Source organism: Globicephala melas, chromosome 1 (assembly GCF_963455315.2).
Source record: "Globicephala melas chromosome 1, mGloMel1.2, whole genome shotgun sequence".
In the NCBI taxonomy this organism is placed as follows: Eukaryota; Metazoa; Chordata; class Mammalia; order Artiodactyla; family Delphinidae; genus Globicephala; species Globicephala melas.
This window is the reverse complement of record NC_083314.1, coordinates 15366638-15382967: the sequence shown is the minus strand read 5'-3', so window position 1 is coordinate 15382967 and position 16330 is coordinate 15366638. Positions and strand designations below refer to the sequence as shown.

Sequence of the window (16330 nt, the reverse complement as noted above, 5' to 3'; positions counted from 1 at the left end):
CTTCAAGACACTGCAGTTCTCTGGCTTCAAAACCTTGCTAGGGGACTAATCAACTGAGAGGACAATGAAGTCTCACTCTTATCTAGTCCATTATCATTTACAAAGCGCTTTGCCCCTTTGATCTCATTTTTCTCCCCCTCAACTGGTGAGGCAGGAATCACCTCCATGGAGGAAATGAGGCTCAGACAGTTGAATTGCCCAAGGTCACTCAGCTGCAAAGTGATATAGCCACATCCAGAAGCCAGATTTTCTGAATAGAAGCTCTGTGACTTTTTCTACTTTGCCATGTTGACTGCAAGCTGCTGGTGGCTTATTATGTGCTCCCCTCCTGTGTCATTGTGGGGTATTTTTTTAATTGAAGTATAGTTGATTTACAATAATGGGTTAGTTTCAGGTGTGCAGCAAAGTGATTCAGCCATATATACATACATGTCTATTTTTTTTCAGATTCTTTTCCCTTACAGGTTATTACAGAATACTGAGTAGAGTTCCCTGTGCTATACAGTAGGTCCCTGTTGGTTACCTGTGTTATATATAATAGTGTGTGTGTCATTGTGTTTTAAACAGTGGCCTCCAGGGCTTTCGCCAGTTCGCTAGGTACCAGCCCTCTGCACTCAGCTCTCAAAATGTACCATCCACACCAGCACTGTTCACAGGGGCTCCGGGGGATGAAAGAGGCTGTCCTGGCTCTGATTTCATTTTCCTCTTGAGTCAAAGATAAGTATGTGATAGATGTCAGAATTTGTGAAGCTTAAAAGGGAATAGGCACTGAGGGAAGAGCAGCGTCCCAGAATGTTTTGGGTGCAGAGCCTTGTTCTAGTAACAATCATTGTGTATTATTTTGTGATAGCATCCAGGATCAGAGCAAACAGAGGTATTTCTTTTTTCTTTTTCAAAATAAGTCAGATCAAGTTGCTCCTCTGCTCAGAACTCTCATCTCTCTGATCTCATCCCCTGTCTTTTTCCAGTGCCCTGTCCTGTCCCACCTCTGATTCTGCCTCAGCCACTTGGGTCCGCTTGCTGTTGCTTGAACAGAGCAAATATGCGGGTATGTCCAGGCCTTTACACTTGGGGTTTCTTCCTGCAATGCAGAAGAGATTACACTTCCTTCTTTGGGCATGAGGAAGCCACTTTAAGATTGTGAGGCAAGGAGGGGCATTAGTCACGCATGTAATCATTCTCTGACATAAATACAATCATGTCATTCCCCTTTAAAATCCTTCACCTGCTGCCCATTGCGGCATGACATCCAGATTCCATAAACTGGCGGAGGATTTCCTACTCTCTGCTTCCCCTTTCAGATTCCAGCAATGCCAGCAGAGGGAGGATGCTTTAGCCCGTTCTTCCCATCAGCAAGCCCAAGAAAACATAATACAGTAGGAAACTTATCAGAACTGTGTGCTTATGTATAAACCAAGCTTCAAGACACATCTCCAACCCAAGCCTTCCAGATTGGGTCCTTAAACCCTTCAACACAGAATGACAGAAGCCCCGCTGAACAGCACAGAATTATCTGGAGTCTCTACTCACAGCATATTTCCCCCTCTGCCAAGAAAGCCCTCTATTATTTTTTATTTTATTTAAAAATTTTCCCCAGCTTTATTGAGATATAATTGACATATAACATCGTATAAGTTTACGGTGTACAATGTAATGATTTGCTATGTATATCTATTGCAGAATAATTATCACAATAAGCTTAGTTAATACTATCCATCACCTCACATAGGTACTGTTTTTTTATTTTGGTGGTGAGAGCTTTCAAGATCTACTCTCTTAGCAACTTTAAAATATACGATACTGTATTGGTAACTATAGTCACCGCACTATGCATTACATCCCCAGAACTTATTCATCTTATAACTGGAAGTTCATACTCCTTGACTGTCTTCACCCATTTCCCCCCATCACTAACCCCTTGCCCCTGGCAACCACCAATTTGTCCTCTGTTCCTATGAGTTCCATGGTTTTTGGGGGGGTTTTTTGTTTTTCTTTTAACATCTTTATTGGAGTATAATTGCTTTACAATGGTGTGTTAGTTTCTGCTGTATAACAAAGTGAATCAGCTATACGTATACGTATATCCCCATATCCCCTCCCTCTTGCGTCCATGTTTTTATATGCCACATACAAGTGGAATTTCTCTGTCTTTGTCTGATTTACTTCACTTAGCATAATGTTCTCAAGTTTCATCCCTGTTGTTGCAAATGGCAGTATATCCTTCTTTTTAATGGCTGAATAATAATACATATATAATTATAATTGTATTTATATTATACATTATATTATTATATTATATTATAATATATTATATATATAATTAAACACTTAGATTATTTCCATGTCTTGGCTATTTTAAATGCTGCTTCCGTGAACACAGTGGTGCAGATATCTCTTTGAGTTGGTAATTACATTTTCTTCAGATGCAAACTCACAAATGGAATTGCTGGATCTTAAGGTAGTTCTGTTTTTATTTTTTTTAGGGAACTTTCATACTGTTTTCCATATGGCTGCATCAATTTACATCCCTACCAACTGTGTACAAGGGTTTCCTTTTCTCCACATTCTTGCCAACTTTTGTTACCTTTTATTCTTTTGGTGATAGTCATTCTAATGGGTGTGAGGTAATATCTCATTGTAGTTTTGATTTGCATTTCCCTCATGATTAGTGATATTGATTGACTGTATTGATACCTGTTGACTTTTTGAATATCTTCTTTGGAAACATGTCTCTTCAGGTTCTTTGCCCATTTTTAAATTAGATTATTTTTTCTATTGAGTTGTATGAGTTTCTCATATATTTTGGAAATTAACTTTTATCAGATATGTGGTTTGCAAATATTTTCTCCCATTCCATAGGTTGCCTTTTCATTTTGTTGATTTTTTTTTTTCTCTGCAGAAGCTTTTTAGTTTGATGTGGTTCCACTTGTTTATTTTTGCTTTTGTTGCTTGTGCTCTGGGTGTCATGTCCATAAAAGTCACTGCCAAAACCAGTGTCAAGGAGCTTTTTCCCTATGTTTTCTTCTAGGAGTTTCACAGTTTCAGATCTTACATTTAAGTCTTTAATTTATTTCAAGTTAATTTTTCTGAGTGGTATAAGATTGGGGTCCAGTTTCATTCTTTTACATGTGAACATCGAATTTTCCCATTAATTGAAGGGACTCTTTTCTCCATTGAGTGTTCTTGTCAAATACTAGTTCATTGTTTATGCATGGGTTTATTTCTGGGTTCTTGGTTCTGTTGCATTGGTCTTTGTGTATGTTTTTAGACCAGTACCATACTGTTTGATTACTATAGCTTTGTAGTACAGTCTGAAGTCAGGGGGCCTGATTCGTCCATCTTTATCTTCCTAGGATTGCTTTGGCTATTAGGGGTCTTTTATGGTTCCATATGAATCTTAGGGTTTTTTTTTTTCTATTTCTGTAAAAAGTGCTATTGGAATCTTGATAGGAATTGCATTGGATCTATAGATTACTTTGAATAGTATGGACATTTTATTATTAATTCTTCCACTCTGTGAACATGGGATATCTTTCTATTTATCTGTGTCTTCTTCAGTTTCATTCATCAAGGCCCTGTCTTCTTTATTCTCCTTTTCTCTACCTTATCAGTTGCCTTGCTGATTCTACTAATCCTCCAAGATCATGCTTGGCCTTCTTTGACCCCATCCCATGCCCTGCTACGTTAGGGGCCCTCTTCTGTGCACCTGTATAGTGCACATAATATACATTGAAGAAGTTATCTGTTTATGCACCAACCTCCTCCAAAGACCAAGAGCTTCTTGTAGACACATCCATGTCAGATTTACCTTGGGTATGTGAATGATAGATTAGAAAAATATTGCTTGGAATACAGTTGGTTTTTAAATGAATTATTTTTAAAGAATAAATGACAAGATCTAAGCTTTGGAAAGATTATTCTGAGATCTGAGTGTAAGTAATTGGCCAGATTTCAACTAGGAGTTGCACAGAAGGGGTGGGACGTAATTTCATTAGCCCAGGCAATACCCCAGGGAAACCTGAACTTGAGAAGTGGCAGCTCATACTCTGTGGGCCCCGGTTTCCTCACCTGCAAAAGAGGAGTTTTAACAGCATCTGTGTCATAGGATTGTCATGAGGATATACCATGCTGAGAATGCAACACATATGATTATTTTAAAAAGATTAGCATTAGTCCTATATAGTGGTGAGGATCACAGCTCTGGGCCGTGCTGCCAGGATTGACTCTCAGTTTCCAGAGTTCCTTGCTGGTTGGATCCCAGCAAATTTCCTAATCTCTTCGTGCATCAGTTTTTACATCTTTACAATGGAAAGAATAATAGCACTTAATTCATAAGTTGTTGTAAGATTTATATGAATTGATGCATGTACAGCATTCAGACCTGGCATGTAGCAACACCTTAATAAACGTTAATTTGAAACACATACACACAAGAGTGGAAAGAAAAATTGTTGAGAGGGAATCAATATGAATTTATAACCAAGTGAAGTGCATGTGGATGGATATGTAATTGCTGGCATAGAGTAAGGTAGGAGAAAGAATCTGAGGTACATTTGGTTTGGGGACTGAATGACCCTATGGATAATTGATACCTTGAACCAAGATTGGGAGCAGAATAGAATAAATTTGAGAAGTTGGGCCAACATTAATTCAACTTTGTATCCGGTCAGTTTGAAATGGTGTTGAGTTTTTATGTATTAATGATAAGCAAGGAAGTTGGGATTTCAGATGTAGAATTTATGATTTAAGAATTATTAATGTGTAAGTATTAATAATAATTAATATTTATTGAAAACTGTGAACTCTGTGCTAAACATTTTGTATGCCTTATCTCACTTAAGGCTCTCAGCATCCCCAGGAGAAAGGTACTATGATCAGCTTCCTCTCACAGATGGGGAAATCAGGCCCAGAACAGACAAGTAACTTAAGGCCCCAGGTCACCTGATGAAGTGGTCAGCAAGGGTTTGACTCCAGGCAATGTTATGCTGGAGTCTACACTCTTTGTTCTTTTTCGGACTATTTCCAAGGCAAAGGCTGAAGCTATGAGGTTGACCAAGAGAGCATGGTGAGAAAGAGGATGTGTCCAATAGGGATGTTTTTGACCTAACCTTCCACTTTCTTTTACTCAACTTCTTATTGCCAACAGTTCCCTCTTTGTAAAACAAAATAGTAAGGACTCAATAGATGTTGGGTGAGTGAATGAATGATTTGGATGTTAGAGGTTCAGGCTTTGTGGCCATACAGTAGAGGAAGGCTCACTGGCTCAGGCTGTCTTAACAGCAAGGTACTCAAACCCGCAGTTCACAAAGAAAACCGAATGCATCAGAATCACCTGGGGTGGTTTCTTAAAAACAGACTCCCAATTCCCAGCCCTGACCCACTGCAAAGCGAATCGGGGTCAGCCTGGCATTCCGTGTCCTTAATAAATGCCTGGGAGATTCGGATGGGCAGCCAGTTGGTTACCCACTGCATTGACCAACCAAGTTTGCCTGGGATTGAAATGTGGTATTTTTGTTACATAAAGTGCAGCCATAAAGGAATGAGATTGGTTTTCTTGTGTGTGTCCTAAACCAGCTGACGACTTTAAAAGAGGAATTCCCCAAATGTTTAGAGCAATCACAGGCTCGGTGAGGTAATTACGTAGCCTCCCCAAGTGACCGTTTTGTAGGGAAATGCTCATTTGGATTTGTAGTTTCTGGTGTGTTTAATAAAACCACTTTCATTACTAAAACAGCGTCCCTTCAGAAATATGGTTTTTCTGGATAAAGAGGAAAACATAGAGGAGCAGAGCATTCATCCGACATTATTACTATGTGTTCTCCACTTCCTCGTTACTCTCTGTGTTTGGAGAGGAGTCAATTGGGTCATTTTCTGAGCTCCATGGACCAGCATCATCCTGCGTATATTTGAATTGTTCACAACACTTTGACCTTTACCAGAGAACAGCTCTACATTGATGCCAAGCGTTGTTATTATATAGTAGAGCCTTTGTGAAATGGTGGGGGAGGACCCAACTACACCTGTGTTACAGGCTGACTGCCATTAGAATTCTATAGAACATTTCTCAGAGTATGAGTTGACCTATGGAGAATCTGAATCCAGGCAATGATGAACCTTGCTATATCAGGGGTCTGCTGAATTTTTATATCTTAGCTTGGTCTGGTTTGGTAAATGCAAAAGAGTTTCTGGGCCTGATACATTAGACCTCTGTGCAGTTAATTCATGGCTGTCCACATTTCTAGTAGATTTCACATATACTGTTGGAAACATGCACCATATATACTTTATCTCACAATAATTACACTGAAAACTAAAAAGAATCAATTCCAGTTTCACAGTATTTCGGCTTAACCATTTTTTTGCTCTGCATACAGGTCTAATTGCTTTAATTCTCATTTTATCTTTCTATAAGGTAGGGATCATATTCACTTCATTAGATCATTGTAAGCGATAACTAGAATTAGAAAAGATTTCCTTAAAGGGGACATACCTGTGGAGAAGGTTCCTTCATTTGAATTCTTGCAGGCATACTTCTTTTTGGCCCTTCATTCAGTCCTTTAATACATATTTATTGAACACCTACTTTGGGCCAGTTACGCTTCTAGGTGCTGGAGATCTCACTGGGAAAAATTAGCCAGAAAATGTCATGTCTCATACAGCATCCAGACATAGAGGACGAGGCAAACAGTAAAGGGAATAAATAAGTCAGCTACAAAGTATGTGAGAAGCCGTTAAGGGCTACAGGGAAAACAAAGCAGGAAAAGCAGGTGGGGAGCAGGTGGTGATTCCGTTTTTTTTAAATTTTATTTTTATTGGGGTAGAGTTGATTTACAATGTTGTGTTAGTTTCGGGTGTACAGCAAAGTGATTCAGTTATACATATACATATATTCATTCTTTTTTAGATTCTTTTCCCATATAGGTTATCCCAGAATATTGAGTAGAGTTTCCTGTGCTCTACAGTAGGTCCTCACTGGTTATCTATCTAATATATAGTAGTGTGTGTCTGTTCATCCCAAGCTCCTGATTTATCATCCCCGCCACGTTTCCCCTTTGGTAACCGTAAGTATGTTTTCGATATCTGTAAGTCTGTTTCTATTTTACAAACAAAAGTCTTCTTTAGAAATTAGATTCCACCTATGAGTGATAGCATATGATATTTGTCTTTCTCTTAGGGGGCTCCTCTCTGAGAGGGTAACACTTCAACAAAATCCTGAGGGAAGTGAGGACAGCCAGGGCAGCTTTTATGGAATAGCATTCCATGGGACATTAGTCCTAAGAAATGCTGAGCTTAAAAAGTGTTTCACTATTTAATAAGTTGGGAAATACATTTTAGAGATGTATAATGCTTGTTAGCATATTAAATAATTTGAAAAGACCTGCTAGAAAGAAACCTATTTAACTCAAACATATTTACAAATATTTCCTTCCCTCCCTCCCCTCCCCCTCCCCCTCCCCTCCCCCTCCCCTCCCCTCCCCTCCCCCTCCCCTCCCCTCCCCTCCCCCTCCCTCCTTCCCCCCTCCCCTCTCCCTCCCTCTTCCACCCTCTCCTTCTTTCCTAATAAGCCAGAGCAGCCACCATAGCTCTAAACCAACCCTCAAATGTGCACACAACCCTGCTGACTGATGATCACTAGGGCTTCCGAGGCAGAACAGTCCAGGAAAAATGCCTCCATTCTGGGACCCTGGACCTAAGTATGAGACCTGCATCTGCTACTTTGTCCCTCAGCAAATTGAACTTTCCTTATTTTTGGTTTCATCATCTCTAAGTTGGGCATCATAAGAATGCCAACTAGGTGGGGTTGTTGTAAGGGTTCAATAACACCCAGTGTTAATGCCTTTCTGAACTGTAGAGTCCTCCAAATACAGGTGTGTTATGTGCTTCTTTCTTCACTTTTTTGGAACCTGGGATGAGTCAGTCCAAGGATATGACCCTGTCTGGGGTTCATGTATACAGAGCTTGCCAAAGGAGCATTGAAGGAGAAAGAATGAACATTCAGCGTCTGTGAGAGAGTGAAGAGCTGCCCTCCTGGACCAGAATCCAAACCCGGGGCCTTATTAGTATCAGGCTTCAATCAGCTAAAGTAGTGAATCACAGGCCCATTTCTTTACATGAGCTAGTGGTTCCCAAACTTGGGAGCATACCAGACTCACCTGGCAGTTTTAAAAACATACTGTCGCCTGTCTCCAACCCAGACATTCTGACTTTCTTGCTGTGGGCTGTGACTTGAGCATCAGGACAAGCTTTCCAAGTGATTCCGGTACATGGCAAAGTTTGGAGGCCACTGATTTAAACCAATCCCTGGGAACCTCCTTTTCAGCAGCCTGGTCAAGAAAAAAGCTTCCGTACCAGAATGTTCACTGCAGCTCTATTTACAACAGCCAGGACATGGAAGCAACCTAAGTGTCCACTGACGGATGGATGGATAAAGAAGATGTGGCACATATATACAATGGAATATTACTCAGCCATAAAAAGAAATGAAATTGAGTTATTTGTAGTGAGGTGGATGGACCTAGAGTCTGTCATACAGAGTGAAGTAAGTCAGAAAGACAAAAGCAAATACCGTATGCTAACACATATATATGGAATCAAAAAAAAAAAAAGGTTCTGAAGAACCTAGGGGCAGGACAGGAACAAAGATGCAGACGTAGAGAATGGACTTGAGGACACAGGGAGGGGGAAGGGTAAGCTGGGACAAAGTGAGAGAGTGGCATGGACATATATACACTACCAAATGTAAAATAGATAGCTAGTGGGAAGCAGCCGCATAGCACAGGGAGATCAGCTTGGTGCTTTGTGACCACCTAAAGGGGTGGGATAGGGAGGGTGGGAGGGAGATGCAAGAGGGGAGGGGATATGGGGATATGTGTATATGTATAGCTGATTCACTTTGTTATAAAGCAGAAACTAACACACCATTGTAAAGCAATTATACTCCAATAAATATGTTAAAAATAATAATAATATTTTTTTAAAAAAAAGAAAGAAAGAAAAGCTTCCAAGTAGATCGTTGTTACAAATCAGTGAGTTAGATTCTTTTTTTCTTCTGGGAAGGAAAACAAGGAAGAAGGAAGAAAGGGAGGGATGGAGGGGAGGGAGGAGAACTTGTGTTTATCAATTGCCTATTTGGACAAGGCATTGTGCCTTCATGTGCATTTAATCTTCCCAATAACTCTGATACTTACATAGTATGATCCCATTTTAAAGATGCAATCACTGATCCTAAAGAGCTTAAGATATTTCCTAAGGAATTTGAAACAGGACATTTGTCCTGTTTTTCTTGGTCCTTTCCACCACACCGTGACAGCCATTCAACTTTTCTTTAGGCTCACAATGCTTCCCCCACCCTGTTTTTTCTCTCCTTAGCTTTCTGGTAAAACCCGGTATGCAGCATTTCTGTATCAATGGCAAATGAAGTCAGTGTTAACATTTTTTTTGGAGGGAGAGGCAGTTTTTCATTTTAAGCTTAAATATGATGGGGAAATGACATACTTTATTCCCTTATAATAACTGTACACATAAGGCAGCTTAATTAACAGTAAATGTAGGAGTTTTCTGAGAGAGGCCCTTTCTAAGCAAAGCACCCGTACCCTATAGCTTCAGGCCTGTCAGTAAGGCTGGCCCTGTTTTTTCCATTTCCCAGATTAGCTAAAGACTTCATGGAATAGGAACAGATGCAGGCAAATGCTCTCCCTTAATAATAGTTTATTCATTGAACATTTACGGAGCACCTACTCTGTGCTAGGCACTAAGAATAAAAAGAGAAGTAAAACATGTGTGACACTAAAGGCAGTTACAGCTGAGCAGCAAAGACAGATGTAGTAACCATAATTAAAATATGGTAAGCATAGTCGTGGAAGCACATTGATGGAGTAAAGAGGAAGGCCTGATGGGCCACGCTGGGCTCTTGCAGGGAGGGGAGGGGAGGGGGCTGGCATCTTGGCATCAAGGTGACTTTTGAAGCGTGTGGTTGGGTCCAGTCATGCACCCCTTTGGTGATTACCTAACCACCAATGCTTGAAAGATCCTTCCCTGAGGATGGTAGGAAAGCTATTAAAGAGGAAATCCAGGTTGTAAGAAGTTGAATGACTTGTCCAGAGTCGCAAAAGCCGTCAGAGGTAGAAATTAGACTCCCACTCTGTGTTCTGACTCCAAGTTTAGTGTTCTTTCCATGACGCCGAGCTTCCTCTGCTGGTTCAGCTTCTGGCAGGGCCGCAGAGCTGAGAACATAGCTGGTGACTTGTAGCATCAGGTGACATCTTGATTATTTTTTCCAGTTGAACCTGGTTGCCAAGGAAAATTTTCTCCCTTCTGAACCTGGGCAGTGAATATCTCAGATGAAAATAGAGCCTTAAAATGAAAGAAATCCAGAAAACCCCAGGTATAAAATAAAATCTGAGCTGTATCGCCCTATTCAGAAATTTATGGTATAAATACAGATGTCCATAAATATTTAAAATCACCAACACTCTTTTGCCTTGGGTGTTATATGATTTCATATTTTACAAATTAGGTTTTATTCAAATAAATGCAATTTTATTTCAGACGCTTCTAACCGCCCCACCCCATCTATATTATCAGTTTAAGCCATTGCCAATTTACTAATGATTCCCAAATAAATTTCTCCAGCCACAGATTTCTTCTAAATCTTTCCCGAGGCTGGTAGACTATGGCTGTTCCACAGGCTGTTAAGCCTCGTATATCCCAAACCAAATTCATTATTTTCTTTACGCAGCCTTTATTTGTATCTCTTTGATGTGCTATCATTAATTCAGTTGCCCAAGTCAGACACTAAGTTCTGTTGATTCCAGCTTTCCTGCCAAATACCGTCCCATCCCTCTACCCCACCTCACTGCCACAATTCTGCTGCAGCCCCCATTCTTTGGCACCTAACAGCTGCCATGGATCTTAACTGTACTCCCTGAAACAATGAGTATTTCCCCACACTAATCCATCTTTCTTAGCACACAGAGCATTGTCCAACCAGTTTAAACCAAACCAGAAGGCTTTTCTTATTTTAATTCAGTATTCAAATCTTTCTAAAAAGCTGGTCCATTTTCGCTTGTCAGTTAAGTAAAATACCTTGAAGATAAATTTCCGCGATGATTGAAGCTTTTATTGTGCCTCAAGGCCATCATTCTGAATACTGGTGATTATTATATACTCCCCATGTTGTAGGCAGCATGACATTTGGCTTAAATGGATGTGTTATTCTCTTTTAAGTTCAGTTTTAAAATAAACATCTTGCATCAGTGGTTCTTAACCTTTCTGGAGTCATGAACCCTTTTGAGAATGTGGTGAAACTTAAGGGTCTTCTCTTGAGAACATGGCACAGGCACACACACATACACACATATTTTGCCTACGACTTCAAGACTTTGAATTCATCCATGGCTCCCTAGAACAATCATGAAATCTGGGTTGAGGACCCCTGCCTTATATGAAATTGTTTTCTTTCTTCCATGTCAGAGGCATGGTATACCTTTCTATTTTAAGGAAATGTTCTTATGAAGTTGGTCCCACTCGATTTGATTAGCTGTAATACTTGCCCACCCCCTGATTTCAAGAATGGCCTGGGATAGGGCTGTTTACCTGTATCGTCTTCCTGATTACACCCTTAACTAGCTGTAGGACTTTGTGATGTCCTATAACTAGCAAGATACAGTAGAAATCAACTTAGATCCTTAGCCAGGGGACCTAAATTCTTGTCTCTGTAGCCTCTGCTAAGTTTATAAAATTTTTTTAGAAACACAACTCTAGTGTAAAATGAGGCACGTCTGCCATGATGGTATTTCGTTGTATTGGAAGAGTGCTTTCACTCCTGCTATTTCACTTTATCCTAACAAAGACCTGATGAGAAGGTCGATGAGTTATGTCTTCAATGCATAGGGATAAATAAGGAAAGGAACACAGACAGAGGCTTGATCCAAATTAGTTACATCAGGAAATATATAAGAGGTCCCATTCTGGTTCTAGCCCCCAACTGCTCTTCAACTAACTTCATGATTTAATTCAAGCTACAGGTGATCAAGGCATCAACGCAAAAACACTTGGACCAATTTACATCAAATGAGGTCTGTGCAACCATCTGATTGATTGTGGCAGGAAGAAAACAAGTTGTAGGCAGGCATGAGTGATGACTGATAACATTTTGGCTGATTTGGTCGGCTACTGGTACACTCAGTTATTCATCATTTTATCTTATATAAAAGGGGCCATCTCGGCAAAGCTAAGAAGTTTGAACATATTTTTGTGTACAGATTTTTTTCTGAGCTACCCTTAACTATACTCAGAAGTTAGAAATATGATCTTTGTTCATTTTACCTGAGCTACCCAGCATATGTTTGGTATCCTCCAAAAAACCAATCTTACTAGGCTGATTACATCTTTCCCTGTGCAAGAAGGAAACTGAAGCCCAGTTTCATGAAATCATTTGCCTGAGGTCACCCACAGCTGATCAGAACCACACCCAGAGAAGATCACAGGGGACTACTTGTCCCCACTTATTTTCCTATATATATATACTTTTTGCACTATGTGGGCCTCTCACTGTTGTGGCCTCTCCCATGGCGGAGCACAGGCTCCGGATGCGCAGGCTCAGCGGCCATGGCTCACAGGTCCAGCTGCTCCGTGGCATGTGGGATCTTCCCAGACCGGGGCACGAACCCGTGTCCCCTGCATCGGCAGGCGGACTCTCAACAACTGCGCCACCAGCGAAGCCCATTTTCCTATCTTTTTAAGCAGGAGAATTAATATCTTGACATGTAGCAAATTCAACATCCAACAGAGAAAGGCTCGTAACAGCTGAAAAGTCATAATCAAGTTTACAGTTGCCTTCCAAATACTACAATTATATATGTGTCCGCCCCCCGACACCTCCAGCACACATGCTCTCATTAAGTTCTATGTCATCAGAATATGCTTCTCTAACTGAATAGCTTCACCTTTGGCCTTACTTGTTTTTTCCTAGGGCCTGTGTGAAATAAGCTTGTCATTTCTCCAGTTAAAAGGATAAAACTGTTGCTACTTAAAACTTCCAATTTCTGTCAAATTGAACATTGGCATTGTAGCTCTCCAAAGGGCAGTTTTGTGTCAATGAGTGCATCAGAAGCGGTTTTATGAGAGCCTGTGTTGTACTTGGCACTTTGTTAGGCAAGCCAGAAGAGACAGGAAAAAAAAAAATCCATAATCCTGTTAGAAAGGAATTGGGAGGTGGTGATTAAAAAAGCAAACCCCTGAAGCGGTTAAATAACAGTGATGTCATATGTAGAAGTGAACATTCCAGAACAGAGAGAGACAATGATCAGTACACTCGAGAATAGTAAATAATGACTTTGTGGGCAAAATAGGATTTGAACTTGGACTTGACCAATGACATTGAAGGCTTGGGCAATGCTATTGGAGTAGGAGTTAACAGAGAGTGTGAGATGGGCAGTGTATGACAAGCCTGACTGCAAGATTCGACTAGTTAGGATGCAAGTTGAGTTGGTTAGGTGGGTAGATAGGCAGAGAGCGTGATAATGAGGGCTCAAGGCCCTTGAATTTGAATCCCAGCTGGGTAACTTTGGGCAAATTACTTAACTTCTCTGTGCCTCCGTTTCCTTGGGTAAAATGGGAATACCAATAATCCCTCTCTCATATTGTTGTTGAGAAGATTTAATTAGATTTACAAGTTCCAAACACAAAGTTTAGAACAGTGCCTTCAATGTGTTCCATCCACTTTAGTAAGCGTTTTTACACACTTTGGTTTCGTTGGGAAGTTAAACTGAACGTGCTCCAACAATATTAACTATTATAGTCAGGGTGAAGCCAGAAAATAAAGACCTGAGAGTGGTCTGAGGAGTTTGAACTTGAATAAACAACAGAGAGCCATTCTCAGGCAGAATTGGATTTAGAAAAGCTGGGCTTAGAAGGGATCTTTTCAAACCTCCAGAGAACTTGAGTACCTTGCCTTCTACACTTTACTAGTTGCTCAAAGAGCTCAGCCCTGGGGAAGGAAACCATTTGGTCAACCTTCACTGGCATGTGGATTGGTGACAAACAGCACAGAAGGCAATTGTCTGAAAAAAAAAAAATTGGATTTCAAGGGATTAAAGTTAGTCAAATTTTTATGGTTCTTTCTCTTGGCATTGGGTCTGTAAGGGTCCAGTTCTGAGGTTAATAAGTAAAGAAGCTGGGGAACCAGGTTGGTAGGTTGAATATTAATGAGCCCCTGTTGGAGAGTTACTGAAAAGTCACCAGTAACACGGTGCGATGATGTCTCCTCGAATTCTGAGTAGACCCTCGCCTTCTTCAGAATCATCGTTGACCCTGATAACCCCTAAGCGCCAGACAGGTCTGCACTGATTCATCCTTCGGGCATTCCAAGGAGACAGATAAGTAGAGCCAGACAGCTATGTCCAGTTGTTTAGGGTGGCGAGGTAGAGTTAACTTCTGGAATCTGTCTACTAGTCAGTAGTCCTGAGACCCTCCTTCGGTTTACTTTAGTGAGGCTCTTCTCCAATTCGGATTGTATGGTCTTTACATAATTACAGTGTCTTCCCTCTGGAATTTGCTAGTGATTCGTGGTCTGTGACTCTAAAGGGAAAAGACCTAACAGGTGACTTGCTGTTTTCATTAAACTGAGCCAATCTCTCAAATAGGTAAACTAGTTGTAAACCTATAGCAGCTGCAGATTATTTTAGAAGCGTTCAAAAGTTTTCTACCAATCAGCTTTGTTTTTCAGATAGGATACTCTCCTCCATGCTTTATGTTTTGCAACCTTAGCTTCTGCTGTCATCTTTTAGGAATTTGAATCAGTGACTTTACCGATACATGATGGTGACCAAGGTCAACAAGAGGCTTGGGGAAAAAAAATTCCTAAGCCTGTTCTACTACTCCAAATGGGGAATTAGCGATAAAGAAGGGCAATGTATTTGCCAGACCTCGTGCTAGATATTTATTTTTCAGTAATGCATACATAGTGATTGATATACACAATATTATGATTAATAGATGCTACGGAAAACATACCAAACAATGTACAAAGGACACAAACTAGGTATGACAAAAAGACATGCTCTCTGCTTTACCTGTCATGTAGCCACACCATCTAAAATACATTCTCATGTTTGCAGAAATGAATATTAAGGATTAATTTTGAGAACTTCCCTACTGATTCCCGAGAACCTAATTATAGAAATGACAAATACAGTGAATGACCAGCAATATCTTTGTATTAAAAAAAAAAGTTTTCTTGCTATTGTAGAAGAGTTCAAATAAAGCTAGTTATCCTTTCTGCCCTTTTAAACTACCCTTGTGGGTCAGATGCCTGCCCCCCCCCGCAAATTTCCGGATGTGTCCAGAAAGCCCCTCTTATAGGGGCTTGGCCTTTTCTGTGTCTCTCTCTTTTTCTTCCCTGCCCCCTCCCCATTTTTAAAGGGCTTTAAAGAACATCTCTGGGAGACAAAAATAGCTCCAGTTGTGAGAGGCCTACACACTGGGAATGCAACTGAGAGATGCAAGTCAGCAAGTGCGAGCCGACAACAGGAGTGTCTGGCCCTGGGTGGATGCTCCTCGCTGTATGGGTGCCGCTTCTCTGCCTGGGCCTGGTGGGTAGAAGGGAAAATGGTTTTTCAGGGGTGGGCGGTGGGTCGGGTAGGTTTGGGGTCCGGCCTTGTTAGGAATGGAAACCCCAGCATTCGGGGCCGAGGGGGCTCTTCCTTCCCCTCCCCCCAGGTTTTAAAAAACGTCTTTTGCCCAGCCGGGGATTGGCCACGGTCAAAAGGGAGCCGTTGGCACTGAATGTCACCCTGAAGGTAAAATGAAAGACAAAAGATGAACGCATGCTTGCTTTCCGTTCGGCAGCGGCGGCTGCAGCGGCAGTAGCAACAGCAGGATTTAAAGGGGGAAAAAAACCCCACAAAAAACCCCACACGCACAGACACACATAAATACACACCCAGAGGCGTCAATTATGCCAACGCAATATTGCAATCAAATCATGACAGTGCCGGGAAATTTTTTTTTTTTTTTGCGGGGGCGAAATCTAGATATTTATTTTGCAAAAGGGAGAGAGAGAAAGGCATGCAAACAGAAACGTGCACATACCACGTAACCACCCGAGGAGAACCTGGCAGCCTCTCTCTTCTTCTGCCAAGTTATCATTGAGAAAACAGACAGGCATCATGACGTCCTGGGTCACAGGGAGTGCGGACCGACGCTACCAAGAGCAAAGGGAGGCGCCCGGGCGCTCCGGCTAGCGGCGGGCGCCCCTCGGCCCCTGGCCGCCCGGCTCGGTGAGTGCACAGCCGCGCGGGACGCGGACCCCGGGGGCCAGGCCGGCCCT

General features: G+C 41.3%; 1 protein-coding gene and 1 long non-coding RNA gene across 7 annotated transcripts in view; one reads left to right on the top strand and one right to left on the bottom strand.

Moving 5' to 3' along the window:
- ESRRG (estrogen related receptor gamma) overlaps positions 1–16330 on the top strand; it is a 640838-nt gene that overhangs the window by 29142 nt on the left and 595366 nt on the right. For 3 of the 6 annotated variants that reach the window (XM_060297296.1, XM_060296836.1, XM_060296652.1), the window contains exon 1: positions 16095–16280. The exons of 2 other annotated variants lie outside the window; for them this stretch is intronic. The gene's annotated coding sequence lies outside the window, so the exon portion shown is untranslated. Of the gene's footprint in view, positions 1–15544; positions 15594–16094; positions 16281–16330 lie in introns of those variants that run through there. One more of the 6 variants, XM_060297084.1, reaches the window with a different exon arrangement.
- LOC132597156 (uncharacterized) lies at positions 9692–16270 on the bottom strand. Its single transcript, XR_009563598.1, has 2 exons — positions 16093–16270; positions 9692–10353 (listed from the first exon to the last, which is right to left on the bottom strand). It is a non-coding gene; the product is annotated as an uncharacterized lncRNA (long non-coding RNA).